General features: G+C 53.7%; 1 protein-coding gene across 3 annotated transcripts in view; it reads left to right on the forward strand.

The window, feature by feature from the left end:
• cep85l (centrosomal protein 85, like) overlaps positions 1–19,782 on the forward strand; it is a 447,302-nt gene that overhangs the window by 101,562 nt on the left and 325,958 nt on the right. The window lies entirely within an intron of this gene.

Below are 19,782 nucleotides of genomic sequence, written 5' to 3' on the forward strand. Positions count from 1 at the left end.
GTCCAGAGGAGCTTCACAAGAATGATCCTTGGAATGAAGAGCTTGTCTTATGAGGAACAGTTGAGGACTCTGAGTCTGTACTCTTTGGTGTTTAGAAGGATGAGGGGGGATCTTATTGAAACAGGACACTGAGAGGCCTGGATAGGGTGGACGTGTAGAGGATGTTTCCACTGGGAGGAAAATCTAGAACCCGAGGCCACAGCCTCAGTCTGAAGGGATGCTCCTTTAAAACAGAGATGAGGAGGAATTTCTTCAACCAGAGGCTGGTGAATCTGTGGAACTCTTTGCCGCAGAAGGCAGAGGAGGCAAAATCACTGAGTGTCTTTAAGACAGAGATAGATAGGTTCTTGATTAATAAGGGGGATCAGGGGTTATGGGGAGAAGGCAGGAGAATGGGGATGAGAAACATATCAGCCATGATTGAATGGATAAGCAGACTCGATGGGCCGAATGGCCTACTTCTGCTCATATGTCTTATGGTCCTATGGAATACGAGGCAAAGGCAAGTATATAGAGAACAGCCATATCCTCCTTGAATGGTGGAGCAGCCCCATAAGCCTAAATGGCTTACTGCTCTTCCTACATTTTTATTACATATGAAACCCTTTGAAATGCATTTTGAATGATACGATGAAGTGTTATTTAATTCAACTGCAGTTAGAGAACATCTGTATGAAACTTCAGAAGGAAAGATAATAAAAATAGAAAAATATGCTTTTGAACCAAAATCCAGAGCTGTTTCATTGCGTTCCCATTGTAACATTAATGCTGGCTGGCTAGGAACTAGGTGTATTCTTGGCTACACTGAGACTTGCATCCAATTTTCTGTGGTGGCTCTGTGGCATTGCCTCTCTCTCCCCGTTAAAAGAGACCATAAAGGTAAAGGGGTGAAACCATATATATCAGCTCTTCAAGGGTGCTCTCAGCAGATCATGCTGCGGACCCCAAAATATTTAGACTCTTTTTCTTGTGTTAGGTGATCCTTTTCAAAATGGGCACCAACGTGGTATTTTTCTGGAAGGAATCTTGAAACTCTCACATTATCCAGCTTAGAATTTTTGAATGGATTTTTCAACCAGTTCAGCTAGGGATCCCCAGATAAAACCCATGGTCATCAAAGGCATGTTAATTGAAGGATCTCCCTCAACCCTGTGATCTTTGATATGATCTGCAACATAATGGGAACCATACAAAAAGCTGATTGTAGAGAGTGTCATCTATGATTTCCTAGTTGAGAGTATAATGTAAGCAAGGATTTAATGTCAAAGGTTTGGTTTTATGAGAAAGTATGCAGTATAACATTGTTGTTATATTGAGGCTTTACATGGAAAGCGATGTAAAAATTGTACGGTAATCTAGATATTTTCTGGGTAATATTTAGATATTATGGCAAGAGTTTCATTTTCACAGAATCAAAAAGTTTGAACTCCTGAAAGTATGAAAAGCACCATGTTAAAACAACACAACTGGATCGAATATTTATAGGTAATCTTTGTCATTGTTAATGAGTTGATTTCAATGTCCTATACATTGTAAAAAGACTCTTTACAAAATCTCCACAGAAATTCAAATATTTGCAAATAATCTGCTTACCTAAACATTAAATTTTACAAAATATTCTTACTAAATATTGAAGGGTGAGCTAGATGGAGAAAATAGCATTTTCCATAGAGCCATAGAATAATGACAGCCCAGAAGGAAGCCATTGTGTTTATTCAGTCTTTGCCGGCTCTTTGGAGAGCAATCCGTTAGTCCCACTCCATTGCTCTATGTCTGTAACTCTGCAAGTTTTTCCCAAGTGCCTGCTAATTTTCTTTTGAAATCATTGATCATCTCTGCTTCCACTTGCCTCATAGAAAATGTGTTCTTAGGCCATTCCTACTTGATGGGTAAAAAGGTTCTTCCTCATATTTCCCTGAATCTCTTGCCCATATCTGTATTTCCTCATCCTTGTACTATCAGCTAAAGAGAAGAACTTTTCTTTGCATTACTTTGCACACATCTATAAAATCTACTACCACCTTCATTTGCTCTAAAGAGATAAACACTAACTTCTCCAACCTAAACTTGCAGCTAAAACCCTTCATCCCTAAAACCATTTTAGTAATACGTCTGCACCCTCTCAAAGCCCCTCACATCCTTCCTAAAGTGCGGTGACCTGAAATGCATATAACATTCTACTTGTGACCTAATCAGAACTTTTACAGGATTAGTGCATTTTGATTTCAGTTGATTTTGTACTCAATACCTCTATTAATGATGCCCAAGATCTATAACCAATGTGCCTCAATGATTTATGTACCACCAGCTCCCTCTGTCCTTGCATACTCTTTAAATAAATGCCATCAGGTCTGCATTGATTCTCCCTATCCCTTCTGCCAAATTGCATCACCTCATACCTCTGCATTAAATTCCATCTGCAAATTGACTGCCCATTTTGTGAGCTTATTTATGTTTTTTTGCAGTGCTATCCTCATTGTCAGCCATACCTACAAGTTTGGCATCATTGGTTAATTTTGAAATGTTATTCTGTATTCCAATATCCAAGACATTTATATAACATATATTGGCCAGAGTTCTCCGGCTGTTGGGATTCCCTTTTCCCACTGGTAGCGCACCCCCGCCCGTGGGTTTCCCGGTGAGGTGGGGTGGCTTGAATCGGAAATTCCATTGATAAGCAGCGCAAGAGAGAATCGCACCGCACGTGACCAGTGCAACCCTGAGAAACATGCGGCTGGGGGACCAGGGAATCCCACCCATCAAAAAAAGCAGTGGGGCAGCACGGTGGCACAGTGGGTTAGCCCTGCTGCCTCATGGCGCTGAGGTCCCAGGTTCGATCCTGGCTCTGGGTCACTGTCCGTGTGGAGTTTGCACATTCTCCCGGTGTTTGCGTGGGTTTCACCCCCACAACCCAAACGATCTGCAGACTAGGTGGATTGGCCACGCTAAATTGTCCCTTAATTGGAAGAAATAAATTGGGTACTCTAAATTTATATTAAAAAAGCAGTGGTCTTAGCATTGATCCTTTGTGGCAATGTGATATCACCCACCAGTCTGGAAAATAACCATTTACCACAAACCGCTGTTTTCTGTTTGATGCACGATCAATTGCACAGAGACGAGAGTTGAATACAACTGAGGCTTTATTACATTAAGATGTGTGGCCTCCTACAGCAGCTGGCGAAATGGCTGCTGTATAGGGAGCACACATATTTATACTCCGCCTACTGAGCCAGCAGGCAGGGATTACCACCATACCTGTAGTACAGGGTCTTACCACACATCTTCTAATATGTACAACAGTGGTGATTACCACACTGTTGTTAAGCAAATTTGTTCAATGCAAATTGTCACTGATTCCTCCTGTTCCCTGAGACTCAATTTTGTCTTTTGTGTGGTACTTTATTAAATGTTTTCTTCAACCTATATAGACAACACCCATCGGAGTCCCTTCATTAAATTCTCTGTTACTTCATAAAAACATTAGATTAGTCAAATGTGATCAACTTTCAAAAATCTGTGCTGGCTTACTCAAACCTCTTCAAGTGCTATTAACATTTTCCCTATCCTACCCACCACTTATGTTAATCTGACCAGTCAATTTGTTCCTTACACCTTTTCTTGAATCATTCTCCAATCCTCTTGCACCTTTCCTGTATCCAGGGGAGATTGGTAGATTATGGCAAGCCCTTCCATTATCTCCAGTCCCACTCCTTTAGCAAGTTAGGATACGAGCCACCCTGACCAAGTGGCTTATCTTCTCTAACCAGAGAGAGCCTTTCTAGTGCATCCTGCCTATCAATTTGCATCTTATCCATTCCCTCTACCACCTGCGTTTCTACCGATATTTTGTCAGCATTCTTAGAAAGTACTGATACTCGGCTAATCTTTGTGAAAATAAACGTAACATTGATACAGTAATTGAGTTTTTTGTATTTGAAATGAAAAGTCATTCTCACACTGACTCCTCTGTTCATGCATCTGCCCAGAGGAAGTAAAGCATTTCTATAAATTTAGTATCAGTCTCCCTACTAATAAAAGTCCAACCAACAAAACATGTTTTGACACATCTATAAAGCAGGTTAGCGTAAAGTCAGTTCCTTTGTAGCAGATAGTTTTCTCAATTCCTGATTCTTGTATTTGATCTTAATTTTTTTTAAATTGCCTTTGTTTGAACATTCTGATAATCTTGTAAGAAATTAAGCTGAGACCTAGAGCCATTGTGGCAATGTGATATAATGAAAACTGTATGTATACATATATATTGCAAGATAATAAAATATATCTTGCATGTTGAACAAGAGTCTTAGGCATTTATTTCTTTTAATTTTTTCAATTAAGAGGTAATTTAGCATGGCCAATCCACCTACCCTGCACATCTTTGAGTTGTGAGGGTGAGACCCACACAGCTCCGGAGAGAATGTGTAATTTCCACACTCACAGTGACCCGGGGCCCAATCCTCGATGCAGTGAGGCAACAATGCTAACCACTGTGCTACCGTGCCTCTGTGCCTTAGACATTATGACCTCAGGATAAAGCTGGCAATGGTTTATATGTGATCAAGCATTGTTAACAGACACAACAATGAGGAGAGGATAACTGGTGGCTCCAACTAATGAATTGAAATTCTCTCTCCTGAAAGCTGGAAGATTTGTAGGTAAAAGTGTTAAAGTTTAGGTTCTCCTCAGACATATTCCTCATGCTCAGCCATATAGGCTACAAGAGAGTTCTTGCTCCATACAAGCTGGTGTGAAACTTGATAATCCGGAAGTCTGTCAATGTAGCAATCCCAGGGGTCAGAGAAACACTTTTATTTAGCATCCTATTATATGCCATAAGGCGTCTGCAGTCTTTGACTTTGAAAACAGATGGATTAATTACTCCACAGACATAGGCTAAAAATCTACAGAACAGATTCTTCGATAAAAACATAATGGGCGTCATTCTCCGACCCCCCGCCGGGTCGGAGAATGGCCGTTGGCCGCCGTGAATCCCGCCCCCGCCCCCGCCGAAGTCTCCGAAGGGAGAAAAGTCGGCGGGGCGTTAATGGCGCCGCTGCCGCGGAGAATGTCACGGGTCTGCGCAAGGCAGCCGATTTTCGGCCTGCCGATATTCTCCCTCCCGGATGGGCCGAAGTCCCGTCGAATTGATGACCGTTCACGTCGACGTGAATCAAACCTCCTTTTCATCGGCGTGACCCGGTGCTCCAGGCTCACGCCGACCAGCGAGGAGGTGAGTGACGGCCTGGGGGGTTGGCTCTGGGCAGGAAATGGCGTGGCCGCAGACTGATTGCCTGAGGAGAGGTGTGTCTCGGCTTGTGTGTGTGTGTGTGCGGCCGTGGGGGGGGGGGGGGGGGGAGGGGGGAGGGGGGGGGTGGTTAGAGTAGGTTGGGCTCCGGGGGAGTGCCGGGAGGGGGTCCGTGCCGGGGTGGAGGTTGGGGGGGGGGGTCCGTGCCGGGGTGGAGGTTGGGGGTTGGGGAGGGGGTCCGTGCCGGGGTGGAGGTTGGGGAGGGGGTCCGTGCCGGGGTGGAGGTTGGGGGTTGGGGGGGGGTCCGTGCTGGGGTGGAGGTTGGGGAGGGGGTCCATGCCGGGATGGAGGTTGGGGGTTGGGGGGGGTCCGTGCCGGGGTGGAGGTTGGGGGGGGGGGGGTCCGTGCCGGGGTGGAGGTTGGGGGTTGGGGAAGGGGTCCGTGCCGGGGTGGAGGTTGGGGAGGGGGTCCGTGCCGGGGTGGAGGTTGGGGGTTGGGGGGGGGTCCGTGCTGGGGTGGAGGTTGGGGAGGGGGTCCGTGCCGGGATGGAGGTTGGGGGTTGGGGGGGGGTCCGTGCTGGGGTGGAGGTTGGGGAGGGGGTCCGTGCCGGGGTGGAGGTTGGGGGTTGGGGGGGGGTCCGTGCTGGGGTGGAGGTTGGGGAGGGGGTCCGTGCCGGGATGGAGGTTGGTGGTTGGGGGGGGGGTCCGTGCTGGGGTGGAGGTTGGGGAGGGGGTCCATGCCGGGGTGGAGGTTGGGGAGGGGGTCCGTGCCGGGGTGGAGGTTGGGGGGGGGGTCCGTGCCGGGGTGGAGGTTGGGGGTTGGGGAGGGGGTCCGTGCCGGGGTGGAGGTTGGGGAGGGGGTCCGTGCCGGGGTGGAGGTTGGGGAGGGGGTCCGTGCCGGGGTGGAGGTTGGGGGTTGGGGGGGGGTCCGTGCTGGGGTGGAGGTTGGGGAGGGGGTCCATGCCGGGGTGGAGGTTGGGGAGGGGGTCCGTGCCGGGGTGGAGGTTGGGGGTTGGGGGGGGGTCCGTGCTGGGGTGGAGGTTGGGGAGGGGGTCCGTGCCGGGATGGAGGTTGGGGGTTAGGGGGGGGTCCGTGCTGAGGTGGAGGTTGGGGAGGGGGTCCGTGCCGGGGTGGAGGTTGGGGAGGGGGTCCGTGCCGGGGTGGAGGTTGGGGGTGGGGGAGGGGGGTCCGTGCCGGGGTGGAGGTTGGGGGTTGGGGAGGGGGTCCGTGCCGGGGTGGAGGTTGGGGAGGGGGTCCGTGCCGGGGTGGAGGTTGGGGAGGGGGTCCGTGCCGGGGTGGAGGTTGGGGAGGGGGTCCGTGCCGGGGTGGAGGTTGGGGGTTGGGGGGGGGTCCGTGCTGGGGTGGAGGTTGGGGAGGGGGTCCGTGCCGGGGTGGAGGTTGGGGGTTGGGGGGGGGTCCGTGCTGGGGTGGAGGTTGGGGAGGGGGTCCGTGCCGTGGTGGAGGTTGGGGAGGGGGTCCGTGCCGGGGTGGAGGTTGGGGGTTGGGGAGGGGGTCCATGCCGGGGTGGAGGTTGGGGGTTGGGGGGGGGGTCCGAGCCGGGGTGGAGGTTGGGGGTTGGGGGGGGTCCGTGCTGGGGTGGGTGATGGGAGGGCAAATGAGTTGGTCCACCTGGCCAGGTGCCAGCCTCCAACAGTTGGACCCATGCGGTCCATGCCACCTGGCTGGGGGGAGGAGGGGATATGGGCAATGATGACATGTCGTCGTTCCCCTCCCCCCCCACCAGGCCGTCATGTTTTCAGACCATCCAGCGATGTTGGCCGCCGTGGTGGCAGCCGCTCATGTCTATGTTGCCCTGGATGAGGAGGAGGAGGAGGAGGAGGAGCGTGCCAGAGAGGCAGCGCAGGCTGCCGCAGAGGGGCAGGCGGCAGCCGCCCAGGCTGGAGGGACACCTGACCGACAGGACGAGGAGGGGGAGGAGGACGTCGCGGCCCCACGACAACGGAGGCACCCGAGGGCGCCCCGTGTGTACCGGCCCCGGCAGTCATACCAGGACCTCACGGACCGGGAATGCAGGAGGAGACTCCGGATGAGCTGGGAAACCGTGGCACACATCTGCCACCTGCTGGCACACCTGTCACCGCGTGGCACTGGCGGGGGACACCCTCTCCCCGTGTCCGTCAAGGTTACGGTGGCCCTGAACTTTTATGCAACGGGGTCATTCCAGGCACCGAGTGGGGACCTGTCCGGCATATCGCAGACATCGGTGCATCGGTGCATCCGGGCAGTGACAGATGCCCTTTATGCCATGGCGCACCGCTACATCCGCTTCCCCGTGGACCGGGCCAGCCAAGATGCCCGGGCCGTGGGCTTCTTTGCCATTGCCGGGTTCCCCATGGTCCAGGGCGCGATCGATGGGATGCACGTCGCCGTGCGGCCACCAGCAGAGAACAGGGCCGTGTTCACTAATAGGAAGGGGACCTATTCGATGAACGTACAGGTGGTCTGCGACCACCGCATGATGATCCTGCACGTCTGCGCCCGTCACCCAGGCAGTGTACACGACTCATTCGTGTTGTCGCGGTCATCCATCCCCGGCATGTACGAGGGACGCCATCCCTGGCTGAGGGGCTGGTTGCTGGGCGACAGGGGCTACCCATTGCGATCGTGGCTGATGACGCCTATACGGAGGCCACGCAATGAGGCGGAGAACCGCTACAATGATGCCCATGTAGCGACAAGGGGAGTGATCGAGAGGTGCTTTGGCGTGCTGAAGATGCGTTTCAGGTGCCTGGACCTCTCTGGGGGCGCCCTCCAGTATCGGTCAGATAGGGTCGGCCGCATCATTGTGGTGTGCTGCGTCCTGCACAACATAGCCCAGCAGAGGGGCGATGTGCCGCAGGCAGAGGAGGGCGGAGTGGAGGAGCAGCAGGAAGAGGCCCAGTCCTCCCAGATGAGGGGGATGGGGGCAATGGTCAGGGCAGACGAGGTAGACACAGGCGGGTGGCTGTCCACCATTACCGGCTGGCCCAGCGGGCACGGGACAGACTGATAGACGCCCGCTTCACTGACTAGATGGGCGTGGGAATCGGGTAGTATGGCCACAGACCGCACACCATGACAACAGCCGACCACCCACACCCCCCACCCATCCACCCACCCAGCACTCTCACCCCCCTCCCCAACCCCACACACCCCACCCGCATGCACACCACCCCCCCACCCCCAATTGCCGATCCACCGGCGGCACAACGGGCCGGGCTCACCCAGTTGCGGGTGGACGCGTGTCTATCGCAGGCCATGGAGGATGATGACAACCCGCCTCCGATGAGCTCCTGGCTCTACATCGTTGGACTATGTCTGACCCATGGCCACAGTACCACCATCCACCCGGACCATCCCTGCATGCGGCTGTGACACTGCAGCGCACGGTCCCGTCCTCTGCCCGGGGGATGTTGATGGCGGCCCAGGGGGAAGGGGGCAGACTCACCTGGGGCTGAGGTAAGACCACCCCTCACACACACACTTGCGCTCAACGTACATGACACCCCCGCACACTTTGGACAGAGCACAAAGGCAGCTTCGGTAGGTGTAACATTGACTTTAATAACCAAAGGAGTTCATGCACGTGCCCTAGCGCCTAAAACTCATCTGTGCCCTGCACCCGTGCCAACTTACTCAGTGTCTAATTGTTTGGCCTTACGGGCCCTTTGACTACGTCTACGTGGTTCCCCAGACGGTACAGCAGAACTGGAGGTGGACTCCTGTGATTCCTGCCCTCTGACACTGGATCCCTTTGGCGGCCGTTTCCTGGGGCGTCCTGGCCTAGATGGGCCAGGCTGCGGCCCGGGCGACTGGGATGGCGAGCTGCCAGCCTGTCCTGCCCGTTGCCCACCCGATGCACCTGGGACGGAAGGGGGGGGGAGTCCGAGGTGTCGCGGTGTACCGGGACCTCCCCTACAGAGGGAGCCGGGACGGACCACACCACCTCCTCCTCCCTCGGGGTGCCCGATGGCCCCCAGGCCTCTACATGGGTGGGGGATGCGAACGGACTGGCCATCCGACGCGCCCCCGACATCTGGCGCTGCCAGTCCTGGAGGCCCGTGCTGGTATTGACAGGGGTCTGCAGGTTTGCAGCCATGGAGCCCAGGGGGTTGTCGAACCCTGTCTGCGACAGTGCGACGCCAGCTCGCACATGGCCACTGGCGCCGATGCCCTCAGCGATGGCCTGCTGAGACTGGGCCATGGCCTGCAGAGACTGGGCCATGGCCTGCAGAGACTGGGCTATGGCCTGCTGAGACTGGGCCATGGCCTGCTGAGACTGGGCCATGGCCTGCTGAGACTGGGCTATGGCGTGCTGAGTCTGGGCTATGGCGTTGAGCGCCTCTGTCATCTGGCGCTGGCACTGGCTCATGGCTTCCTGTGAGAGGGCAGCCATTTCCTGCGCCACAGACGCCGCCTGCACGGAAGGCCCCAGGCCTCGCAAACCGTTCCGCACGTCTGACACCGTCGCACCCATTGCCTCCACCGCGGACGCCACCCGTGCGGTGTCAGCCTGGGTGGCACGCATGACCGGGACCACTCCCAGCTCCTGGACGCGGGTGGACTCCTCCACCTGCGACCGCAGCTGCCGCAAGCCACCCGTCACCCTATTCGCTCGTCTCCGTGTCAGTGGTTGCATCGGATCTATGTGTGGGTGTGGTAACTGCAGGAACCCGGGATCCATCTGGGCGGCAGATGTTCGCTTGGCCTGGGCTGCCCTCCGACCGCCCGGTCCCTCTGCTGCTCCTACCTCCACCTGCTGTACCGGGACGGCTGTGTTGTGCGCACCAGTGAGTGTACCAGACGCCTCATCACTAAAGTGCCCAACTGTGGTGAGTGTTTCTGCGATGGTGGAGGGTGTTGGTGACAGCAGTGGCGTTGTGTCGTGCTCTTCGTCCCACTCTGAGTCCATGGCACTTTGGGGTGGGGGTTCGTCTCCACCCATCCACTCTGAGTCACTGTCCGGTATATCGTCTTCCCGGGTAGGGGTGTCCTGGGTAGTGCTGTCCCTGGTAGTGCTGTCCCGGGTAGTGCTGTCCCGGGTAGTGGTGTCCCGGGTAGGGGTGTCCTGGGTAGTGGTGTCCCGGGTAGGGGTGTCCTGGATAGTGGTGTCCTGGGTAGTGGTGTCCTGGCTCGGATGTGACGGGGGCCTGTGGCTGCCCCCCTCATCGCTGGGTGGTCGCTCCCGCACGTGACGGGGGTGTCGTCTCCCTGTTGCTCCAGGTCTCTCCGTCTCCCGTGGTGTGCGAGGGGCATCCTGCGGGCGTCGCATGCTGGAGGGTCCGGGTCTCTCCGTCTCCCGTGGTCTCCGAGGGGCATCCTGCGGGCGTCGCATGCTGGAGGGTTCGGGTCTCTCCGTCTCCCGTGGTCTCCGAGGGGCATCCTGCGGGCGTCGCATGCTGGAGGGTGCGGGTCTCTCCGTCTCCCGTGGTCTCCGAGGGGCATCCTGCGGGCGGTCTGCATCTGCGGGGATGGGTGCCTGGACGTTTGGTCCTGCGATACACAATGAAGCATGCATGGTTAGACATCAGGCAGTGATCAGGTGATACGGGGGAGGGGGATATAGGGGAGGGGGGATATGGGGACGGGCTGTTGGTGGCTCACTTGCTCGTGGGGCCCCGACCTCTGCATCAGCAACATCCCGGTCCTCAGGTCCGCCAGCCAGTTCCAGGGCCCTTTCCTCGTGTACGGTCAGTGGCCTCTCATCAGCGGGCCCTCCTCCAGTCCTCACATGCTCCCTATTGTTGTGTGCGCGCTTCTCCTAGGGGGGGGGGGGGGTGGTGGCAGGGGTAAAAGGCAACAGTGTTAGGCAGGTATATGAATGCACGCCATCGGTTGCGCGTGCATTGCAGAGGTTAAGGTTAGGGCTGGATTCACTTGGGGATATGGGGGATATGGGGGAGGGGGGGATATGGGGGAGGGCGGGATATGGGGGAGGGGGGATATGGGGGATATGGGGGAGGGGGGAACATGGGGGATATGGGGAGGGGGGATATGGGGGATATGGGGGAGGGGGGGATATGGGGGAGGGGGGATATGGGGGATATGGGGAGGGGGGATATGGGGGAGGGGGGATATGGGGAAGGGGGGATATGGGGGATATGGGGGAGGGGGGAATATGGGGGATATGGGGAGGGGGGAATATGGGGGATATGGGGGAGGGGGGATATGGGGGATATGGGGGAGGGGGGATATGGGGGAGGGGGGATATGGGGGAGGGGGGGATATGGGGGATATGGGGAAGGGGGGATATGGGGGATATGGGGGAGGGGGGAATATGGGGGATATGGGGGAGGGGGGGATATGGGGGAGGGGGGGGATATGGGGGATATGGGGGAGGGGGGAATATGGGGGATATGGGGAGGGGGGATATGGGGGAGGGGGGAATATGGGGGATATGGGGGAGGGGGGATATGGGGGAGGGGGGATATGGGGGATATGGGGGATATGGGGAAGGGGGGATATGGGGGATATGGGGGAGGGGGGAATATGGGGGATATGGGGGAGGGGGGATATGGGGGAGGGGGGAATATGGGGGATATGAGGGAGGGGGGAAATGGGGGATATGGGGAGGGGGATATGGGGAGGGGGGATATGGGGGATATGGGGGAGGGGGGAATATGGGGGATATGGGGGAGGGGGGATATGGGGGATATGGGGGAGGGGGGAATATGGGGGATATGGGGGAGGGGGGATATGGGGGATATGGGGGAGGGGGGGATATGGGGGAGGGGGGATATGGGGGATATGGGGAGGGGGGATATGGGGGAGGGGGGATATGGGGGATATGGGGAAGGGGGGATATGGGGGATATGGGGGAGGGGGAATATGGGGGATATGGGGGAGGGGGGATATGGGGGATATGGGGGAGGGGGGAATATGGGGGATATGGGGGAGGGGGGATATGGGGGAGGGGGGATATGGGGGATATGGGGGAGGGGGGATATGGGGGATATGGGGGAGGGGGGAATATGGGGGATATGGGGGAGGGGGGATATGGGGGATATGGGGGAGTGGGGAATATGGGGGATATGGGGGAGGGGGGGATATGGGGGATATGGGGAGGGGGGATATGGGGGAGGGGGGATATGGGGGATATGGGGAAGGGGGGATATGGGGGATATGGGGGAGGGTGGAATATGGGGGATATGGGGGAGGGGGGGATATGGGGGATATGGGGGAGGGGGGAATATGGGGGATATGGGGGAGGGGGGATATGGGGGATATGGGGAGGGGGATATGGGGGAGGGGGGATATGGGGGATATGGGGAAGGGGGGATATGGGGGATATGGGGGAGGGGGGAATATGGGGGATATGGGGGAGGGGGGATATGGGGGAATATGGGGGATATGGGGAGGGGGGATATGGGGGATATGGGGGAAGGGGGGAATATGTGGGATATGGGGGAGGGGGGATATGGGGGATATGGGGAGGGGGGAATATGGGGGATATGGGGAGGGGGAGATATGGGGGATATGGGGAGGGGGATATGGGGGAGGGGGGATATGGGGGATATGGGGAAGGGGGGATATGGGGGATATGGGGAGGGGGGAATATGGGGTATATGGGGGAGGGGGGATATGGGGGAGGGGGGAATATGGGGGATATGGGGGAGGGGGGATATGGGGAGGGGGGAATATGGGGGATATGGGGAAGGGGGGATATGGGGGATATGGGGGAGGGGGGAATATGGGGGGTATGGGGGAGGGGGGGATATGGGGGATATGGGGGAGGGGGGATATGGGGGAGGGGGGGATATGGGGGATATTTGGAGGGGGGAATATGGGGGAGGGGGGAATATGGGGGATATGGGGGGATATGGGGGATATGGGGGAGGGGGGATATGGGGGAGGGGGGATATGGGGGTGGGGGGAATATGGGGGATATGGGGGAGGGGGGATATGGGGAGGGGGGATTTGGGGGAGGGGGGATATGGGGGATATGGGGAGGCTCACCCTGCCTGCTCTGACGAGGTCGTTCACCTTCTTGTGGCACTGGGTGCCTGTCCGTGGTGCTAGGGCCACAGCGGTGACGGCCTCTGCCACCTCCCTCCACAGACGCCGGCTGTGGCGTGGGGCAACTCTGCGGCCGTGCCCGGGATACAGGGCGTCCCTCCTCTGCTCCACCGCGTCCAGGAGCGCCTCCACATCGCGTGACTCGAACCTCGGGGCTGAGCGACGGCCAGCCATCAAGTCGGGTGTTGCGGTCGGCTGTTCCGGTCGGTGGGGTGGAGCTGCGCGGCCTTATGAGCCGTCACGCCGTGCAGCGCGTATGACGCTGCACGGCGTGAACCACTGCGCAAGCGCGGATCCCGTTACGTCGCTGCTAGCCCATTTCGGGCCGGAGACTATTGGCCCATTTTTATGACGTGACGCAAGTGGGATTTGCGCCGTTCTTTGCGCCGATCGGCGGACTTTCCGCCGATAACGGAGAATTTCGCCCAATATTTATATGGTAACTTTAAAAACAATGTCTTGCATTTTTATAGCACCTTTAACAAAGAAAAATGTCGAAGGTATTTCATAGAAGCTTAATCAATCAAAATTGAGAAAATGTCCAAAAAGCATTTTAATAAAGGAAGGAAGTAAGGAAAATTGACAGTGAGCTAAAGAAGGAGCAATTGTGATAGTGAGCAAAATCTTGCTGGATTTTAAGAAGGGTCTGAAATGTGGAGATGTTTAGGGACAGAATTCCTCAGAACACATCTCAGGCAGCAGAAAACATGGATGGCATTGGTTAGATGAAGGGGATTCATGAGAGTCTAGAGTCAGACAAATGGAGAGTCTAGAGGACTATAGAGAAGTAGGGATGGTGGTGGTGAATTTAAAGACAATTATAATTTCAACTTTTGAGACATTGAGAGATGAGGAGAGAATTTAGGTTAGTAAGGATGATTCTAAGTGGTAAGTTTACCTTGATGCGGGATAGGATCAGGCTGGAGCATTCTGAATGATTTGAAACTTATAATGGTTGAAACTTTGAGGCCATACAGGAAACCATTAAGTAGTGGAATCTGGAGGTGACAAAAGTTTGACTGAGAATTTCAAAAGCAGATTATCTGAGCTTGATGTGGAGGCACAGTGAGGGCAATATTAATAATGTGCAATTAATAATGGTAATTTCTGATGAAGAGATTATGAACTTGAAATCTCAATTTGGGGCTGAACAAGATGTTGAGGTTGTGAAGAGTTTAATTTGGGTAAACACAGTGACCAAGGAAAAGAATGGAGTCAGTAATGAGGACAAGGAATTTGTGGGAGGACCAAAGATGATTGGCGGGATTCTCCGCCCAGTGACCCTGGAATCAGGAAATGCGATCGGGCGGAGAATCATGCACCGGCCAACAATCAAGGCTGGGGCCTGGCGCCTGACAGAATTGCGTATGCCGGTGCCGCGATGGTGGCGTGAATGTGTTCCACGCCGGTGTGGGCATTCAAATTGTACGTTGGCATATCATTAGTAGCCCGACCCGGCAATTTCAGGGTCTCCCGCGATGCACTCCGACAGCAAGGTTCACTTGTGGTATTTAAAATTGGGAAATGGCCGTCCTGCTTGCAGAGGGAGAGAGGGGGTATGAAAGTGTCCAACATCGTTATAGTGTGCTGACGGAGGGCGGGGGTGGTTTCAGCCAGGGCCGGGAGGAGTAGCAGGGGGTGGCCAGCAGGTGGGACGGGTGGTCGGGGTGAACGGGCAAGGACGTCACTTCTGCAGCCTGCAAGGCAGCCACGTGGCTGTGCATGCCGCTGACTGTCCACTGTGAACTTAGCGGAACTGGTCATTATGGGTGTCTCCCCAGACTCCCCCCAGGTACCTTTAGGCCCCAGCCGATCCGTTAACAGGATAGTTGTGCTCCAGCACAACCAGTGCCATTTTCTTGGCTGGGGTGAGGGTGTGTGGGGAGTGGAGGGCCTATATGCAGCTCCTGCGTGTCAGGCTTTCCAGTGCCGATCCCGACCCCTGCAAATCACATGCCAGCATTAGTTGGAATTACGCTAGTTCCACATGGTGCCTGTGCTATCCAATCAGACGTCCTGAATCACTCCGGAATCGCGTCAGCATTGGCTCTCTGAAATGGAGAATCCTCCGCGATGACTTTGTTTTGTTGAATGCTCAGGTGGATCAACTTCTGGCACATCTTTGACATGGGACAGTAAAGTGGACACATTGAGAAAAGGGCAGCTAGAGTGGGATATCATAAAATTATATGTAAAAGCCCCCTTTGTGTCATTGAATGATGTGGCCGAGATGCAGCATGTGAATGAGGAGGAAAATAGGCAAAGGAAGTTTTGTTGGGTTGGACAATAGTAAGCAGATCCCATGATAAATCATATGATAAGGCTACAAAATGGTTAAGGAGAATCAAGAAGAAGAATATACCGCGGCCATAGAGAACATTGCTTCTGCTTTAAAAGGGGCTATTTGGTAATATGGGAAGGGTACACATCTGATTGGAGACAGAGGTGGGTATACATTTGGAAAAGTAACAATCCAGCAAAGGTGTTTAGTGGAGAAAGGGAGATTTTAAGTGGCTCAGTGGTTGATGAGGACAGAGGTAAGGAGATGTGTAAGGACTATTCCCATTGATTCCTTAAGACCATAAAACATAGGAGCAGAATTAGGCTATTCGGGCCAGTGAGTCTGCTCCGCCATTCAAACATGGCTAATATGTTTCTCATCCCCTTTCTCCTGCTTTTTCCCCATAACTCCTGATCCTCCTATTTTCCTCATTTCCCTACTCTTTTACTTTGTTGTTATAATTTTTGATCCATGGATATTTAATGGATATATACCTTCAAATCAAGCAGAGGAAGTAAGGAACTCAAAAGTTACAAAATAATATATTGAACTATGAAGATTTAGATTTTTAACAGATCTCAGATTTTCTGGTACCCGAGAGATTGGAGGGATGTGGTTTGATTGGTTGGTTGGTAGCCAATGGATTGGCCGTATTCTGCCTGGCAATTCATTAATTCTCTCTCTTTTGTTCTCTCTCTGTTTTGTTCTCTCTCTCTCTCTCTCTTTTGTCCTCTCTCTCTCTCTCTCTCGTTCTCTCGCTCTCTCTCTTTCTCTTTTGTTCTCTCTCTCTCTCACTTTTGTTCTCTCTCTCAAAAAATGCTTCCTGCCTGCTGGTTCTGAATCTGCAGAGACATCGTGAGATCCTCATGAATCTACAGTGAAAAACATTACAGCATGAAAGCAAATACCTCATCCAACTAGAGGTCTAGACTAAAGAAATATTTAACTGAAAGACGTCCATCTGAAATGGAAACTTTTATCCTTTCACTTTTCGTATTATTCTTTTTTCACCCCTCTTTCCCCTCTATGTTTGCCTGGCTTAGTGCGTATGTAGAGGATGGGGTGAGTTAAAGAAGGGGGGTTAGGAATTAGATAGTTGTTAAGCAGTTGTATTTGCTGCCAATTTAATTATAGTCATTGCAATTAATAAAAATTAATTGTGATTAAATTACCAAACTTAGTGACTGTCGTTATTGGGTAGCCAAAGTTCAAGACTTTGGGTATTTTCTAAGAATTAATACTTAATTTCAAATGTGCTGTGACTCTGGGTCAAATGGTGCTGGCATTGACCATGCACTAGCCCAGGGTGTCATAACAGAAGTTTCAAAAAGCTAACCCCTTGTTTGCTATCCCCTCGGAATTGGGGGATGGTGGTGGTGTGGGGGGGGGGGGGGGGGGGCCGCTGGCTCAGACTGCCATTGCCATTGCTGCAGTCTGTCTTTTAAATGCAACCGTTTGATGCTACTTACAGGCTCCTGGCTATTGAGTACTGCTTGTGCCCTTTAAATGCACAGAAGTCCTCGTTATTTGGGAGCCCATCCTGGCTGCCCCTCTAGAGATGCTCATACCCCAGCTGTATCATCAAGGGTCAAGCTCAATCAGGAGCCCACCAGCTCCTCAGAAATGCTGCCCACTGCAGAGGAAGCATCGGATCAGCAGTTCTCACCCCAACCAAAGAACACCTGCACTGCAGCCTTTGGAATGCTTCCTCTCAGGGCAGAGGACTCACTAGTGATCCCCACCCCTCCGGATCACCAGCTGTCTCCTCCTGGTGAGACTGGCTGCCTCTGCCACGATCTTCCAGGCAGCGCACAGGAGGACAGGCTTGAGTCGGCGGCCCACACTGGGGAAGAGGGTTCCCTCCCCATCTCACTGGCATGGAGCTGTGGGTCCACGTCAGACCCCTGACCTCCATGGGGTAAGATCATCTCTAAGCCATCTTGGCAGCTGCAGTGATTGTGTGATAAGTGCTTAAAACAGCTTCAGGTGGCAGGCTCATTGGCGCTAACCTGCCGCAGGTATTAGCTCGCCTGCTGGGCTTGAATTGCTTGGCATTTGCGATAGTAGAGTGGTGACCCATTAGCATGTCCTGAATTGTTCCACAAATAGTACCCCCGACGGGAATGTGAACCACAAGCAATTTAGTCCCGGCATCAACACTTATAAGGGCTGGATTCTGCAGTCCCCCCACTGCGTGTTACTCGGTGGCGCACCCTCAGTGGCAGTTGGATTCTCCGTTCCCCCCACTGGCCCATGGGATTACTGCTTGTGGCCACCTCAGACCGCCGGGAAGGGGTGTGCTGCCAGCGGAATGGAAATTCCTGCTGCTAGAGAACTCACCCCTTAGGTTTTCAAATGGAGAATCTTGCCTTTTGTATTTGGAATGATGCATTTGAGTATTCTTTGAAGCCTGGGGGAAATAAGCTGGTAGCAGTCAAAACTGAAGTAACCTGTCAGATTGCATGAATACATATTAAAAATGTAGACATTCTAACTGTTTGAATTGTGACCAGACTTCCATTAATCATAATGAGTTTGGTAAATTCCTGCCCAATGACAACTGTCCGTGGGCCTAAAACAGACAAAGAAAAACTGCAGCAAATTTGCAATCTCACTCAGAAACACCACAACTTCTGTGGGAAATAGAAAATGTCATGCTGATGCAATAAGGAACTGTTGCACGATTTGACGAAGGCAGATTGTTGAGGTAGAAGATTCTATAACGTAGTTGTTTTGTAGTACAGAACTTGCTGAAAAAAGACACATCTCAACTTTTCAAAGCTTTGTTTCAGCAAAATTCTACATCTGACGGCATTGACACTAAAGGGATAATTTTCCTCTTTTTCTGTTGGAATCACATGAAGAAAATTCTGGCACTTGATGTACAGAGTTTTCCAACTTGTTCTTTCGAAAGGTTGGGAACAGGCGCCGGAATGTGGCGACTAGGGGCTTTTCACAGTAACTTCACTGAAGCCTACTTGTGACAATAAGCGATTATTATTATTAACTATTATTAAACCTTGCATCGCGCAAGCTCATATAGTGCTCCTGCTTGGTGAAGCTTCTCACTGGAAGTGAATTTTTAATTGCATAGAATAGGATGTATTCCTGTCTCTGATATCAATATTCATCTTCAATGAACAAAAACAGAGTGTACTCTCTAAATCGATATTTCACAAAGATTCAATTTTTTAAAACTTTCAGATGAAAAACTAGCACTGTGCTTTTCAAAGCTAAGCTACCTTGAAACCTGGACAAGAAGTATTTCCAATTTCCCAATACTGAGTTCGCACTCTATCCCAATAGATGCACCCCACTTACCAATTCAAATACTTTGCGACAGGTTGGAAAATGCAAAAACTTAAAAATATGCTGAGGTGCATTGAAGTACAGCTGAGTTTAACCAGCTAAAGCTGTGCGGTAAGCTTCCCACTGATTGTCTAGACTACTTGTTAATACTTTGCCTTGTAAGGCCAGAGAGATCACAATGAGAAGACTCCTATAGTCCAGTCATATGTCTATCCTTCTGTCTCGTTAATGAGCCAGGAAGGCTCATCAATTAGTGACAGTCATCTAGATTCACACAGACTGGATAAGCTGACATTGCTTCATCTACTACAGAGGGTTAATTTACTTCCTGTCTTCTAATTTGGAGACATCTTGGGCGAAATTCTCCCCCAACGGCGCGATGTCCGCCGACTGGCGCCAAAAACGGCGCCAATCAGACGGGCATCGCGCCGGCCCAAAGGTGCGGAATGCTCTGCATCTTTGGGGGCCGAGCCCCAACATTGAGGGGCTAGGCCAGCGCCGGAGGGATTTCCGCCCCGCCAGCTGGCGGAAATGGCGTTTGTTGCCCCGCCAGCTGGCGCGGAAATGCGGCGCATGCGCGGGAGCGTCAGCGGCCGCCGACAGTTTCCCGCGCATGCGCAGTGGAGAGAGTCTCTTCCGCCTCTGCCATGGTGGAGGCCGTGGCGGAGGCGGAAGGGAAAGAGTGCCCCCACGGCACAGGCCCGCCCGCGGATCGGTGGGCCCCGATCGCGGGCCAGGCCACCGTGGGGGCACCCCCCGGGGTCAGATTGCCCCGCGCCCCCCCCAGGACCCCGGAGCCCGCCCACGCCGCCTGGTCCCACCGGTAAATACCAGCTTTGATTTACGCCGGCAGGACAGGCAATTTCTGGGCGGGACTTCGGCCCATCCAGGCCGGAGAATTGAGCGGGGGGTCCCGCCAACCGGCGCGG

The sequence above is a fragment of the Scyliorhinus torazame genome, chromosome 4 (assembly GCF_047496885.1).
Source record: "Scyliorhinus torazame isolate Kashiwa2021f chromosome 4, sScyTor2.1, whole genome shotgun sequence".
Lineage (NCBI taxonomy): Eukaryota > Metazoa > Chordata > Chondrichthyes > Carcharhiniformes > Scyliorhinidae > Scyliorhinus > Scyliorhinus torazame.